Genomic DNA, 14,175 nt, shown 5'->3' with positions numbered 1-14,175 from the left:
GCAACAGTGTCAATTGAAGAGCACCAAATAAGTGATTATGATTGGATCCTGACTAGGGTGAGGAATTGGTGAATGTTGCTTATTACTAATGCAATATTAACAAAATGAATTTTTAACTCTAGTTCATTGGTATTTTTCTTTATGTAGAATGGCAGCAAGGCATAGAGATGGTTTACTGAAATGGGCCTAACTGCATTAACCAATATCCAAAGATTAAGATTGCATACTACTTTTTGACGGAGGTTAAAGTGAATCAGTGATAGATTATAAATAATAAAAAGTGGCAAAACGGTATCTTCTCAGATCTACCCAAAATCACCGAGGGCTGGAATTACAGTCTGCAGGTGTATTAACTAACATTTCTAAGGATTAATAGTAACATAAATGTAAATTGTTGCGCCTGACTTCCTCTTGGGGATATTCAACAATCAAGACCAAAAGATTCATCCAAAAATGAATCTCCTTGTGCTTTCAATATTTACAGAAAGTATTAAACATGAAAACAGAAGAAAGAAAATTGGTGAGGTGGACCATACTAGCCCTCTGCCGTGAAGTTCAGTGTAAAGGCTGCTGCATTTGACCCCCCACCTCCCAGTAGAGAATGGAAATTTGGAAGGAGAACTCCGCAGGTGGTGGTGGGGGGTGGTGTGGAAGAAGGAAGAACAATCACTGATAGGAAATGGTTGCGCAATGTGCTTTCTTGATATAATATTAATAGTGGTGTAACAACTGGTTGGCTTAGAGCAGAACAACAAGTGGGAACTAGTGGAAGCCAAATTTAGGTAAGAAGTAAAGAACTAAAGTGTTGAGCACTCAGACAGTCAAAAACAATCAATTTCAGCAGCATCAAACACAGCCTTTTCTTACCTCTATCTGCTGAGACCTTTTTACTGCTTGTCAAGTATTATCAAGAAGTAACGTTCTAAAAATAAATCAAAGACATTTCATAATTTAGACGAGAATATGTTCTACAAATCTGTTGGAAAGACAGAAAGCCTATACAGGCATAACTGTGGAGCAGACATTCTCATCTTAATTAAACAGTGGTTTTGGTTCTAACAAAAGTTGGTGAACTTGAAATGTTAACTGCTTCTCTCTCTACAGACACTGCCAGGCCTGCTGCACATTTCCAGCTTTTTGTGTTTTTGCTTTATTCAGTTTTACTTACCAGAAATTTAGGAAAGTTCTTGTGACAGTGCAAAAAAGATTTACTGGAATAATTTCAAAGATAAAGGAATTTCAGTTCCTTCAGAATTAGATTGGAAAATATGGAGTTGTTCTTTTTTGAGATTTGTTAGAGAGATTACAAAGTTGTGGTGAGGGCAATGGAGAGAAGCTATTGTCATCAGCATATGGTTTTAGGACCAAGTCATGTGCTATGTATATTACCTGTCGATTTCTAACCTAGAAAGAACTGTGTGCAGAGTAACATACAAGAAATATGACCAGCTTTGAAAAGTGTTTCTTGTTCATTGAATGTTTATCCCAGTCTATACATGATGAAATATTTGCATATGTTTACAGCATAGCTTGTCATGAACAAGCACATTCAGCATCCCATCCAACTCCTTGTCTGCAGTATGGTTGTTGCAGTAGCTTCCTTTTTATAGAGTTATCGAGTTGTACAGGATGGAAACAGGCCTTTCGCCCCAACTGGTCCACATCAACCAGATGCTCCATCCAAGCTAGTCTCATTTGACAGCATGTGGACAAAAACTTTCTAAACCTTTCCAATCCCTGTTCCTGTCCAACTGTCTACTAAAATTTGTTATTGTACCTGCCTCAACCACTACCTCTGGCAGCTGATTCCAAATAGATAGCACCCCCTTTGTTGAAAAAAAATGCCCTCAAGTTTTCTTAAATCACTTCCCTGTCAACTTAAACATATATCCCTAGTGTTTGATTTCCCAAATGGAGGGAAACAAACGGAGTGTCTTTACCCTATCTATGCCCCTCTCAATTTCATACACCTCTCGGAGTTCTCCCCCCAGTCTAATTGTAGCCCATTCAAACTCTCCCTGTAACTAAATCCTGGCAGCATCCTTGTAAATCTGTCTCTACTCTTTCCAGTTTTAATACATCTTTCCTATAACAGGGTGACTGAAACGGAACAAAATACTCCAAGTGTAGCATCACCAATGTCCTCTACAACTGTATCATGACCTCCCAAATGTTATTCTTAATGCTGACTTGTAGAGGCCAGCGTGACAAACGTCATCTTCTCCACCCCGTCTACCTGCGAATCCACTTTCAGTGTACCTTGTACTTGTACTCTAGGGTCCCTCTGATCTGCAACACTCCAAAGCCCTGTGAAAGTCCAAAGTGCAATACCTGATACTTACCTGAATTAAACTCCACTTGCCATTCCTCAGCCCACTCACTTAGCTGATCATGATCCCGCTATCGTGCATGCGATTCTTTTTCTGGCTTCACTTCGAGTTGTTTTTTTGCTCTCACAATGGCCATACCTGGACAACTTGTAGGATTCAGGATTGCCTGTCTTGAATGCCAAGATATGGCAGACTGTGAATCTTCTGGCTCATCCAGAGCTTCTGGTTTGAGAAGACTCAGTGTCTTCTCAAAGGCACATGCCAAGGCCTGGGAGAAGTCAGTGACAGCCCTGAGATATTCCCTCAGATTCAAAGATGAATCCCAGAATATAGTCCAGTTCCACTGAATCTTGCAAATACTCCTCTGCTTCTTGGAGTTTTGCTGTCCCCAGCCCTGTACTGCAGTCCCAAGTCTGTGCCTATATGCCAGCTGTAATGGTTCTACTCATGAAAGGCACTCTTTTGTTCCTTATTCGTTCTGAAGAACGAGTCTTTATCAATCAATTTATTCTTCTTTTTGTCTCTCTTCTAATTTTATGTCCGCAATGTTACAGTCCAATTGAATCCGTTACTTTTCATTTTACTAACAATATGGTGTGGTACTTTATTAACAGCTTTAGGAAACTCATATAGTCAATGTCAGTCACACTACTTTCAATGTAAGGGCAAGTCAGCTCTTGGAGTTTGATAGGTGATAGTGGTGTGACATGATCAAGGACCAATGTTAATATCACAAAAAAGTGTGTGCTGCTCTAATTCTGTAGTGCCCCACAACTTCCAATAGGTGGCAGGAGTGTATTAAGTAAGGATATGCATCCATCATCTGGTTCAGAAATCATTTTAGTATCGACCAGAAACTGCCCCGTACTGCAGAAGCTAAAACTGTCCGTCTGCTTCATTCTATGCTGAGCTTCCAAAGAACTGCCACTAGTTGAGCAAACATTGACCAGAATCAAGTGGAAGATTAATAAACCACTTCAGATAAAAAAAAACAAAGACAGATAAAAATAGCATGGCAAGAATGTATATACTGTTTTTAACAAATACTATTGAATCAGTTCCTTAAAGGGACACAAGTTGTCCTTGTGGGAGATATTTAATTAACTTGTAGTTTGATTAGCAAGCTAGGGCATGCTTCTAAAATCCAAAATCCAGCCATGTTAAAGTATGTGATGCTCTTGCCTGATGCAAATTGAACCATTGTGCCTGATATATTGTACAACATAACCAATTCAGCCTCATGAGTAGCACAATGGAGTGAAACTTGCAATTATTTAGCGTCTTAAAACACTTTGCAGTCAATTAATTTATTAAAGCTACATATAATTATTTCCGGGGTACCTTTTTCAGGAGTATCGAATAAATTACAAAAAAAAATGATAAATAAATTGAGAAGGCAAAGCTACAGCAGATTTTATTGCAGGGCTGTGCAGCTGTTCATCTTGGATTTTGGTTCCAATCGCTTTTTTTAAAAAAAATGTCGGTGTGCTAAGTACTCTGGAGATTCTCAGAAGGAGGAACACAGGTCACTAAACTGTTGTGGTTTGATACAAAAAATATAAATTAGACATGTCTTCCCTGAAATTGAGGTTATTGTGTGTTGGAATTTTGATAAATTGGCAAACTATTTCCAGTGATGTAGCAGAAGGTGCCGTTCACAACTCCTACAACTGAGCTTAGGGTCAGTATGGGCCAGTTGGGCTGACGGGCCCATTTCGGTGTTGATCACTCTCTGAGGATTAAATAAATGAGCAAGAGGAAGCCGTTCAGCTCTTTAAAGCTGCTTCAGTATGATCATGGCTGGTCTGTCCTGGGCCTCAACTCCTCTTCTGTGCCAGATCCACATTGCCCTCAATTTGGTATTTTTTTCTACTTCCTACTTTCAGTATCTTCAGAGTCCTCTGGAGCAGAAAATGCCAGAGATTCACTATCATCTGTGCAAACTTAAGCAGTAGTTTGTGATTGTGTCCCCTCTTTCAAAATTCTAAACTATTGGAACCATTTCAATATAAACCTCATCATTGCATTTTTCAATAAAAGCACCTCTCATTCTTCTAAACTTCAATGACTATAAATCAAATTTCTTTAGAAAACAAAGCACATCATGTCTGTATGCAGCAAAACCCAGACAACATTCAGGCATAAGCTGGTAAGTGACAAATACCATTTGCACCACCGAACTGTAGGCAATAATGATTGCCAACAAGGGACTGTTGACATTCAGCTGCATTACCTTCACTGCACTCCCCCTTTCAGTATCCTAGAGGGTGGTTATTAACTAGAAACTTATATAGAATTCCAACATAAATATGACGACAAGATAAGATAAAAGGTTGGTGATCCTGTGGAGATTAACTCATCGCCTGACACAACAAACCCTTTGTATCATCAACAAGGTGCAAGTCAGGAGTGTGTTCCACTCATTTGGATGAGTGCAACTCTCATGAAACTCAGCACCACCCAGGACAAAGCAACTGGACTGATGCCCCATCCACCCATGGCGCAGAGTGAATGTAGTATGTACCATCTACAAAATAAATGAACTCCAATTACCCACCTAGCGACTCTGGCAGAACCTTCCAAATTATGAAGAAGGGGAGCATTGCAACCTACATGTTCCCCTCGAAATCATACATCATCTTGATTTGAATTTAAATCACCATTCATTCATCAATGCTGGGTTGAGATCCTTAAACACCCCACCCAATAGCACTACAAGAATAACTTCATCAGCGGGACTCGCGAGTTCCATAAGGTGTCCAGCACCACCTTTTCAAAGGCATTAAGGTACCGACAATAAATGCTGATCCCAGTTTCAGAGAAATGATGATTCAGCTGATTCGGGGAGATTAAAAGGTTTTTTTAAGCATAATGAGAGACAGGTAAAGTATGTAAAAAATCTCTTCCATGTTAAGAAATGGATTCTAGCTGATCAATAATTTAAATTTTGACTTTTGGTGGATTAAGATATTAAGAAATATGGAGTCAAGTGGGTTAAGGTACAGGCCAGCCATGATCTCATTGAACGGGATCAATGAAAGTGAATAACCCCCACCCTTCACCCCACACTCCATTCTTATTCTATCTTATGCCTACTGTAGTCCAACCCAGCTTTTACATTAATATTTTTAGACCAGTTTCAATGTCTCAACTTGAGTTGGTATATTTAATATGAATCACTTATCTAGATATGTAAGTAAATAAGGAAGATCCTTATTGCTGCCCTACTGCATCCTTGAATCTACCTGGTTAATTTTCTCAGCTCTTTTTGAAATCTTTAGTGCACTCTCTTAACTCTCCTCTTTACCAAACAGAAAGCCCAAGTACTTAACTTTTCCATTTTATTTTAGGGAACCATCACAAACTTCCTGCTAGTAAGTCTAAGAATCCTCTAAGCAAGGTTTAATAAAACAGGTTCCCTTTTAAGAACACAAGCCAGAACTGCTCACTGTGTTCCCTTGACCTCCGCAGCTATGACCGAGAAAGAAAATGAATGGAATGCTGAATACTTCACTCAGGGGCCAGCTTCAGCTTTAGACAGATAGATGGCTGACCTTTCTCCCACAGGGATGACCTCTTGTTCCAATAGTGGCTGGTTATTTCTCTTTGGTGTCCTCAGATACAACAATCTCTCCTCACCTGCAAAAGAAAAAGCCCTTATTATCAAATTTCAATTTTTTTTTACAAGCATTGCTCCGAAAAATGCTAACATTATTAATGTAAACACAAGAGATCTGCAGATGCTCGAAATCTAGAGCAACACACACAAAACACTGGAAGAACTCAGCAGGTCAGGCACTACCTATGGAAATTAATAAACTGTCGATGTTTTGGACCAAGTCCCTTCATCGTGATTAGAATGGAAGGGGTAAGATGCCAGAGTAAAAATGTGGGGGGAAGGGAAGAGAAGGAGGACAAGCTAGAAGGTGATAGGGGAAGCCAGACGGGTGGGGAAGGTGGGGATGAAGTTAGAAGCTAGTAGGTGATAGGTGGAAAAGGCAAAGGGCTGGAGAAAAAGGAATGTGATACAAGAGAAGAGTGGACCATGTGAGAAATGGAAGGAGGAGGGGCACCAACGGGTGGTGACAGGCAGATGAGGAGAAGAGACAGGAGGTCAGTAGGGAATAGAAGCAGGAAGGGGGAGAGTAAAGAAAATACTAGGAGGAGAAATCAAATAGAAGGAATATGAGGAGTTGTTCCTCCACCCTGAAAGTGGTCTCATCACAGCAGAAGAGGAGGCCATGAAGCAAAAGGTCAGATTAGGAGCGGGGATAGGACTTAAAATGGTTGGCCACCGGGAAATTCTGCTTTTTGTGGATTGAGCTGAGGTGCTCAACAAAGCTGTACCCCAATTTATATAGAGTCTCACCAATGTAGAGACCACACATCAGGATGGAGTAGATGATCCCAGCAGATTCACAGGCCTCACCAGGAGGGATTATTTGGGGTTCTGAATGGAGGTGAGGGAAGAGGTGAAGGGGCAGGTGTTGCATTTCTGCTGCTTGCAGGGTTACATGCCAGGAGGGAGATTAGTGCGGAGGGATAAATAGACAAAGAAATCATGGAGGGAGTAATCCTTGCAGAAACTGGAGAGTGGGGAGGAAGGTAAAGGGAAGTAAAACATTATTAATGTATTTCTAATTTCTTGACCTCTGTTCCAAAGGCCCAGAACGGTCTACTGAAGATCATGCAGAGATGCCCATGATTTACTGAGACTGGGTTCTTGGAATTAAAGATTACTCTGAGACATAACTTCCTCACAGTTGCATTCCAGTCCTTTGAGATGCAGGTCAACATTCCCTGAGCATATTAGTAACTGTGATCTGAGTACTGAGTGACCTGTGTTCACAGATAGACACCAAAGATATTTTACTCCTCGATGGCAGCTGGTTTCTCATCATTAAGAAAATATTTCAGTTTGACTTTCTCAGTTTCAAAATGAATGACATCACAGTTTCTACATTAAACACCACCTGCCATAGTTCTGTCTACTCACTTACATTGTCTATATTCCCATGTAACCACTCTGCTCCCAACTACACAACTTACAGTATTCCACAGTTCAGTATCATCTCTTCCTAAGGTGCTTTATAGCGAAAATGATCAGATAGAAGCTGAAATTACAAGTTAGAGAGAGGCCTACAGCCATGTAGGTTATAAAAGGCGGGTCTTGTGAGGATTTCCTTGTTTCGGGAAAGAATATAAAGATTGTTGTAGATAGGAACAGGAAACCTGCTTACTCTTCCTGTTGAACTCTGAATCAATCCATTTCCCACAGACTACGAGTGGAAGTCCAATCCGAGTCATGAGTGTACTTCCTTGAGGTAAAACCTTAGCCCCCCATTTATTTTGATCATCTTACACATTCTAGCAATGTTTATGGATATAAAAGCATTACTACATAAGACAAGATTAGGGCTCTTTTCGATATCAACACCAGTTTTACGCAGTGTACCTATATTTCTCAATTCCCTTAATATCCAGAAATCTATTGACCTGTACTTTAAGGGAACTCGGTGACTGGAATTCCATAGTTCTTCTGAGTAGAAAATTCCAAAGACTTATCACTCTGTCTGCATGGTGAAATTTCTCTTCATTTCTGCCCTAAATGGGCTACACCTCTGAGACTGCAACCCGTCATTCTCGAAGCCTCAGTCAGGGGAAACATCCATTCCATCTTGCTTCCACCTTGTTGACCCTGGTAAGAATCTTACTTACTCTTTTCAACATTGCTGGTATTCCAAGTGGGAAACCGAGCTCTTCATTTTGAATTCTTCAAGGTTTCTTTATTTATCATTTAAAGAACACTGACAGTGAAGACACATTCCTCACATTTCCCTCCTTTAATCCAGGTAAATATATTACATGTATTCACAAAATGGCCAGTAATGTCAAAGCGGAACTACTCATCTGCCAGTGTCTCATAGTCCTATACAGCTTTTGGAGAAATGTCCCTCCAGTCTTTAGTGAGCCAACTGATAGCCAAAAAGGAGCAAGCACACATACACACAAAGAGGGAGCTGCAGTGTCAGCATGTAGCTGCTCCGAATTGTCAGCCAACAATTCAGAGCCTCAGTGCTAAATTAACAATGACCTCAAGCAAAGGGAATGCTAGCCCATCCATTGTGTAGAACAAGGGCAGGAAGAGGCAGTGATCCTTCTCTATAGGCATCACTGTCAACTGGCTTTAGGGCCTTAGGTTACTAACAATAAATAATCACAGGATCTGCTGCACAATCACATCACAGCTTGCTATCCCATTATTAAGCTTTCTAAGCTTTTATTGTCTAGGCAGCTAAATGTCTGACATGCATGGAGACCTTACGCTGCCCTCCAAAGATTCACCAAACCAAATTACGTGAGATCCACCTAGTGTTTTCATCCGTTGAAAGAAAGACCTTGAATTTACATGGCCCCTTTCAGGTCTTCAGTATGATCACTAAAACTAAGTAGGGCAAAATTGATAGCTAGACTCCACACAATTTGTGACACAAGAGAGTGTGGATGCTGGAATCTAGAGCAACAATCTGCTTGTGGAACTCATTAGGTTCAAGAGCATCTGTGAGGCTGTAGAGGAGAAAGGAATTGTTGATGTTTCAGGATGAAACCCTGCATCGGGTTTCTTTATAAAGAACAATGATATTTCTATTGGACATTTCAGCAAGCAATTTGTACATGAGATCACTGCTACCTAGAAATTGGATTTTACCTGCTTTTGATGGACATTTAATCCTAGTACCCAAATTACCCAATTCAGGTAACTGGAAGAAATGTCTCTTAATTTGGGAAAATCTCAATAGAAAGTGCTAGGATAATTTTAACCCATATTTATTTGTTATCATTTTAGCTGCACGTTTCCTTTCAGTAGCTGACAGCAAAGCTCGTCGAATCAATCCAGCACTGACCCCTGGGAAGTGAGTCAAATCTTCAAAGGATACGCTCCATAGCAGCCTCAGTAAGTTAGCATAAAGGCTATCATGTACTGTAAGTGAGGGAAAAGGATTGGGAGGAGTGGGTATTTGGAGCTCAGAGATCCACATAAACACTCCACACCTACTGGCTGGGATAGGTGGGTCTTCAGGCGATGAGGGTCCTGAAACTGGTTTGTTTCATTCATACTTCTATTGCCTCCACACCACATGGGACTAGTTACCACTGCATATGTATGTTGCTGCATCACAAGCACGTTTCCTGCAACTGGGCTTCATCTTGCAGCTTAGTCCTTGGGCTCCAAACCACACATGTGGTTCTTTAATCTAAGCTTGGCCCTGTTCTTTTTCCCTCATTCCCGCAACAGCGGCTTTGTTGGCAAGCCTGGAATCAGCTGCCCATCTCCAATTATCTTTGAGAGGTGGTAGTGCGACACCTTATTGAACACCATAACCTGTATGGTGAAGCTAACCTTGAGATATGGAATTCCAAGATTTAGACTCGTGGTGATGAATGAAAGATAATATATCTCCAAGTCAGGGTGGTGTGTGACTTGAAGGGGAACTTGCTGATGGTAGAGTCCCTATGTACCCTTGAGATTGTGGAAGAGTTTGTGGCTTTGAGAGGTCCTGTTTAGGGAACCTTAAATAGTTTCTGGAATGCATGCTGGAGCCAATAAGCAATAGTCATCCACACCAGCGCTGGAGGAACTGAATAGTTAAGGCAGTAGAAAGGATATAAATCCAATGGCTCTTTTGCGCTAAATGGTGTCAATCTTCTCATGTGCTGTGAAATTATGTGGAGAGCATTCTCTCACGCTCCTAAATTGTTTCATGTAATTGGTAAGAAGACTTTGTGGGGTTTAAGAGGTCAGTTGCTTGCTGCAGTGTGCCCAGCCCTGTTTTTAGAGTCATCATTCTTATGTGGCTGCTTATGTTAAGTTTCTTGCCAATGGTTACATGCAGAATACTGCTGGTGGCAGCAGGGAGGGGTGAGCACTTCACAAAGACTATGCTGACACTGCTGAACATCAATGGGCTGTTAGATTTTCTCTACTGGAAGTTAGTCATTTCCTTACCCTTAAGTGGCATGAATAATACCTGACATTGATAAATCCATACCAGAATATTATAAAGGTCTTTCTCCTGGTAATTAGAAGCACTCCGAATGGAACAGAACACTCCATAGTCCCAGAGCTGAGATCTTTACCATCAAATATTCACATCTTTTTGTATTACCTCTCTATTACAGATCTTAAAATCTTGCCTTACTGACCTTGGCTCCCTATTATGGTCAGAAACTAGGCAATTTTATAAAATACCTGGCTAGACTCTATTTGGTGTTCTTCAAAACTGCAGATATTAAATCAAGTATCAATTATTGTCTATGACATGAACAGGCCATAAATCAGAAAGAATATCCATTAAGGCTTCTGCCAATTGTAAGGAATTAGAGGAATGTGAAGTTACTATTTCTGGAGAGGAATTTAAATGAAGATGACCTGAACACTGGCTGTTTAGGGAGCTGTAGTGTTCAGTTGTTGCAAGAGGGCAGGTTCAGAACATGAACTAATTATTTAGGTTCTGACACAGTCATTGCCTTTCTTCACACAGTGCTATTTTGCTAGGAATCCCTCAGCAGTCCAACAGCAGGTGGTAGCCCAATCCCTCTCCCATTTTAATTTACTGAGTTGTGCCAATACTAGCATTGAATATCATGGAGGCAGATACTGACAGAGTCAGGACATTGATTATCACTGGATCAAAAGATTGTGCTTTGAACACACAAATTATAGGCCAACATTGCAACACACCAAGGCATGCAGCACTTTGAGATGTTCTGCACTGATCGGACCTTAAATGAAAGCACAGCTCAGCTCTACAGGAGACCTAAAATGTACAATGGCATTGTCTAAAGGATAGCTTTGGCAGCCTCCCAGTGTGCATCCATCGATCCAGATCATTAATGCAACCAATCTGGATTAAAAGTATGACAGTGATTATGAAACTACTAGATTGCATTCAAGGAAATCATATGGTTCACTAATATTCTTTAGCAAAGGAACACTGCAGAAAGGATATCATTCCTGTATAAAATTCCAGACATAACAATGTGAGTGACTTTTAATTGCTTCTGAAATGGTTCATAAGTCATAAATGCTGGCTTTATCCTATGAACAGATTTAAAACCAAATAAATCATTTCAATGTTTTAACATCCTGCTTCTTCTGGTAGTTTACTGTACTTAAATTGGCAGTCATTTTTCTTACACTACCACTAAGGTTGCATTTGAAAGTATTTCGTTCTCTGGGACTTCCTATGATTATTATAGATATTTTCTTTATTTGATTCAGGATATGTGCAGATGCTGTGGGCATCAGTGGATTGTGAGTTCCCAGTTTCCCATGCCTACGGCAGTAGTTATATGCCACATAAAGTGTATGCATATAACATGACCGACAGCAACATACAAAGAATAACAGTGATTTAATTTTATTCAATAAAGCTTAATGATACACCCTTGTATATTGCCACTTGCATACTGAAGGGCAGGTGCATGGACATGTTTAAACCCACTTTGTGTCCATTCTTGTGTGTGAGCCTAAACAGTATAGAAATGATGGCATATTTGGCCATATGGCTACAACCAACATTCAAGTATCAACAGATGTTAATATACAAGTCAACATATATGGGATCTCAGAATGATTTTCCTTTCCCTATTCTTGGCAGTTATAATTATATTGAAATCTTGTCAACTTTTATCAATTAATGCACTTCTGATGGAACAAGAAACATCAACTGCCTGGGATTTTAATTAGAGGGAATCATCTCCAAGAATTTCACAGGACTACAAAAATTAACATTGAAGCAAAAGAGGAGACAACACCATAAGTGACCAAATCTGGGTCAAAGAAGTAAGGGAGATGAAAAGTCTAGGGAGAGAGCTCTTGAACATCAGCTCTAAAGCACATGGGTCCAGATTGGAGAAATACAAGGGAGAGGAATGTTCTAGGGATAGTGAGAAAGGACAAAATGAGTGGTTCCATCATAAAAATGAGGCACTGGTAAACAGGCCCAGTGTAATGGTAATGACTGCTGGCAGACTTATTCATTGGTTTTCTCAGCTGTTTCTTATTCCTCCTGTAAACTAATTCCACTGACCTAGATTCAGATTGCTGCAATTATAATTGCTATGAAATGAAAAACCGTCAAATGAAGCTAATAAGGATTTATACCTTCTTTATCAAATGCCCCTTTGGCTACATGACTAGAATCTATAGTTTGGTCAACCCTTAGTTGGTTCCAAGGTTGTTCTTATCTGGGGTGCTTTGATTGGCTGCCAGGATGAGACATACAAGACAAGTCATTAGATGCTGCAGACAGTCATGTTTAGTTCTAATGCCTACTTGGTCAAAGAGCCTGTCTTTACTCACACATAGATGACATACAAGAAAGGGACTGGAAGGATACAGCCACTAATGGAATTTGTTCTATTGAAAAGTTGCAAGATATTTGTAGAGAGAAAGAGCTTTAAGTCTGGAATCTGAATAAAGAAGTTATTGAGTTAATTTCTATTTAAAAGTTAAAAAACAGGTGATGAGTCACATTTTAATTCTTGTGCCAGTACTGACAGAGAATCTGCTTTCAAACAACATACCCACCCTTCCCCATCTACACCACCTCCATCTTCCCTTTCGTCATTCCTCTCTGTTCAGAGCAGGTCAAATTACATCAGGCGGTTCTTTTGGTAACCCTGTAGAACTCCAGATTCCACATGATCTCTCACATTAATTCTGCCTCACACAATTTCTGTTTATGATGAAAAATTCCTCTCCAGTTGATTTCAAAATAACATTCTGTAGATCCCACCATAAAGTCCCCAGCCCTTTAATATGGTCTGCTTTTCTAAGTTCACTCCACTATATACTTCCCCATTCACCCACTATCCAGACTTAAGTAGTTACTTCGAAATCTCTTACTAAAAGCTTCTTTTGGAACCTCTCATCCCAATGTTCTATTTTTGCTGAAATATACCCTTGACTCCTCCTTTTATTCTTCTTTAAATCCATGCACAGCATGAGATGTTTTTGTTTTCTTGTTAGTTTTAGTATATAATTAGCAGAAGTTACATTTATTTGTAGCACCAGTCATATGTCCAACTAATTGACATATTAATTTGTTAAGCCGGCAAAGACACTATATAAACTTATATTCATGATGTCTGTGCTATTTGTAATACTCCCTTAGACATAACTAGAAAAGACTCTAGAGCTTTAACCATATGCTTCATATTCATGAGGAATTTCAACACAGATCATGCAACTGTCAATTAGAACATTTCCAGATCAGAGAAACAGGCTTTAAACTTCCTGAACTTAACTATTCAGTTATGACAATATTTGTAGAATTAATTTTTCATGACAGAAGTGGTAGACTACCGTTTAAGCGATCAGTACTGCAGGTGTAATTTAGCTCAGATCGATTGTTCATCTTAAGCACTCAACAGCATACAAATAAAAATAAAGTACAATTTGTTAATAATAGTTCCTCAGCAAATGTGAGAAGCCCAATGTTATGTACAACTTTTCTGCATCAATAATTTTGTTGTAAAATGCCATTATACTTATGTTCATACAAAAGTGTTTTAGATATTAAATGGTATGCAAAAAGAAAAAATCATTAGAAAAATATCAGGAGAGAGATCTACAACACCCCCCCTCCCCTTCCAAATTTCATACTCAAATTAAAACTTACTGTAAGTCAGATATTTCAAACTGAGCTTCAGGCAACTTTCAAAAACTTTATATGGAAACAATTGAATTCCCAAATTGAAAGCTGTTGCTTGTGCCCTGTTACCGCAGATGTGTTTCAAGTGGATTGACCAGAAACTGTTTGATGCCTAGCCAGACTGA

At 39.7% G+C, this 14,175-nt stretch overlaps 1 protein-coding gene across 3 annotated transcripts in view; it reads right to left on the bottom strand.

The window, feature by feature from the left end:
* The window catches only part of LOC134351422 (xin actin-binding repeat-containing protein 1-like), a 51,663-nt gene that overhangs the window by 10,382 nt on the left and 27,106 nt on the right, over positions 1 to 14,175 (bottom strand). For 2 of the 3 annotated variants that reach the window (XM_063057545.1, XM_063057530.1), the window contains exons 2-3: positions 5,885 to 5,969; positions 868 to 922 (exon numbers count right to left, since the gene is read on the bottom strand). The gene's annotated coding sequence lies outside the window, so the exon portion shown is untranslated. Of the gene's footprint in view, positions 1 to 867; positions 923 to 5,884; positions 5,970 to 14,017; positions 14,038 to 14,175 lie in introns of those variants that run through there. The other variant, XM_063057536.1, reaches the window with a different exon arrangement.

The sequence above is a fragment of the Mobula hypostoma genome, chromosome 1 (genome assembly GCF_963921235.1).
Source record: "Mobula hypostoma chromosome 1, sMobHyp1.1, whole genome shotgun sequence".
Taxonomy (NCBI): Eukaryota; Metazoa; Chordata; class Chondrichthyes; order Myliobatiformes; family Myliobatidae; genus Mobula; species Mobula hypostoma.
Note: the sequence above shows the minus strand (reverse complement) of the source record. Positions and strands in the feature narration are given on the sequence as shown.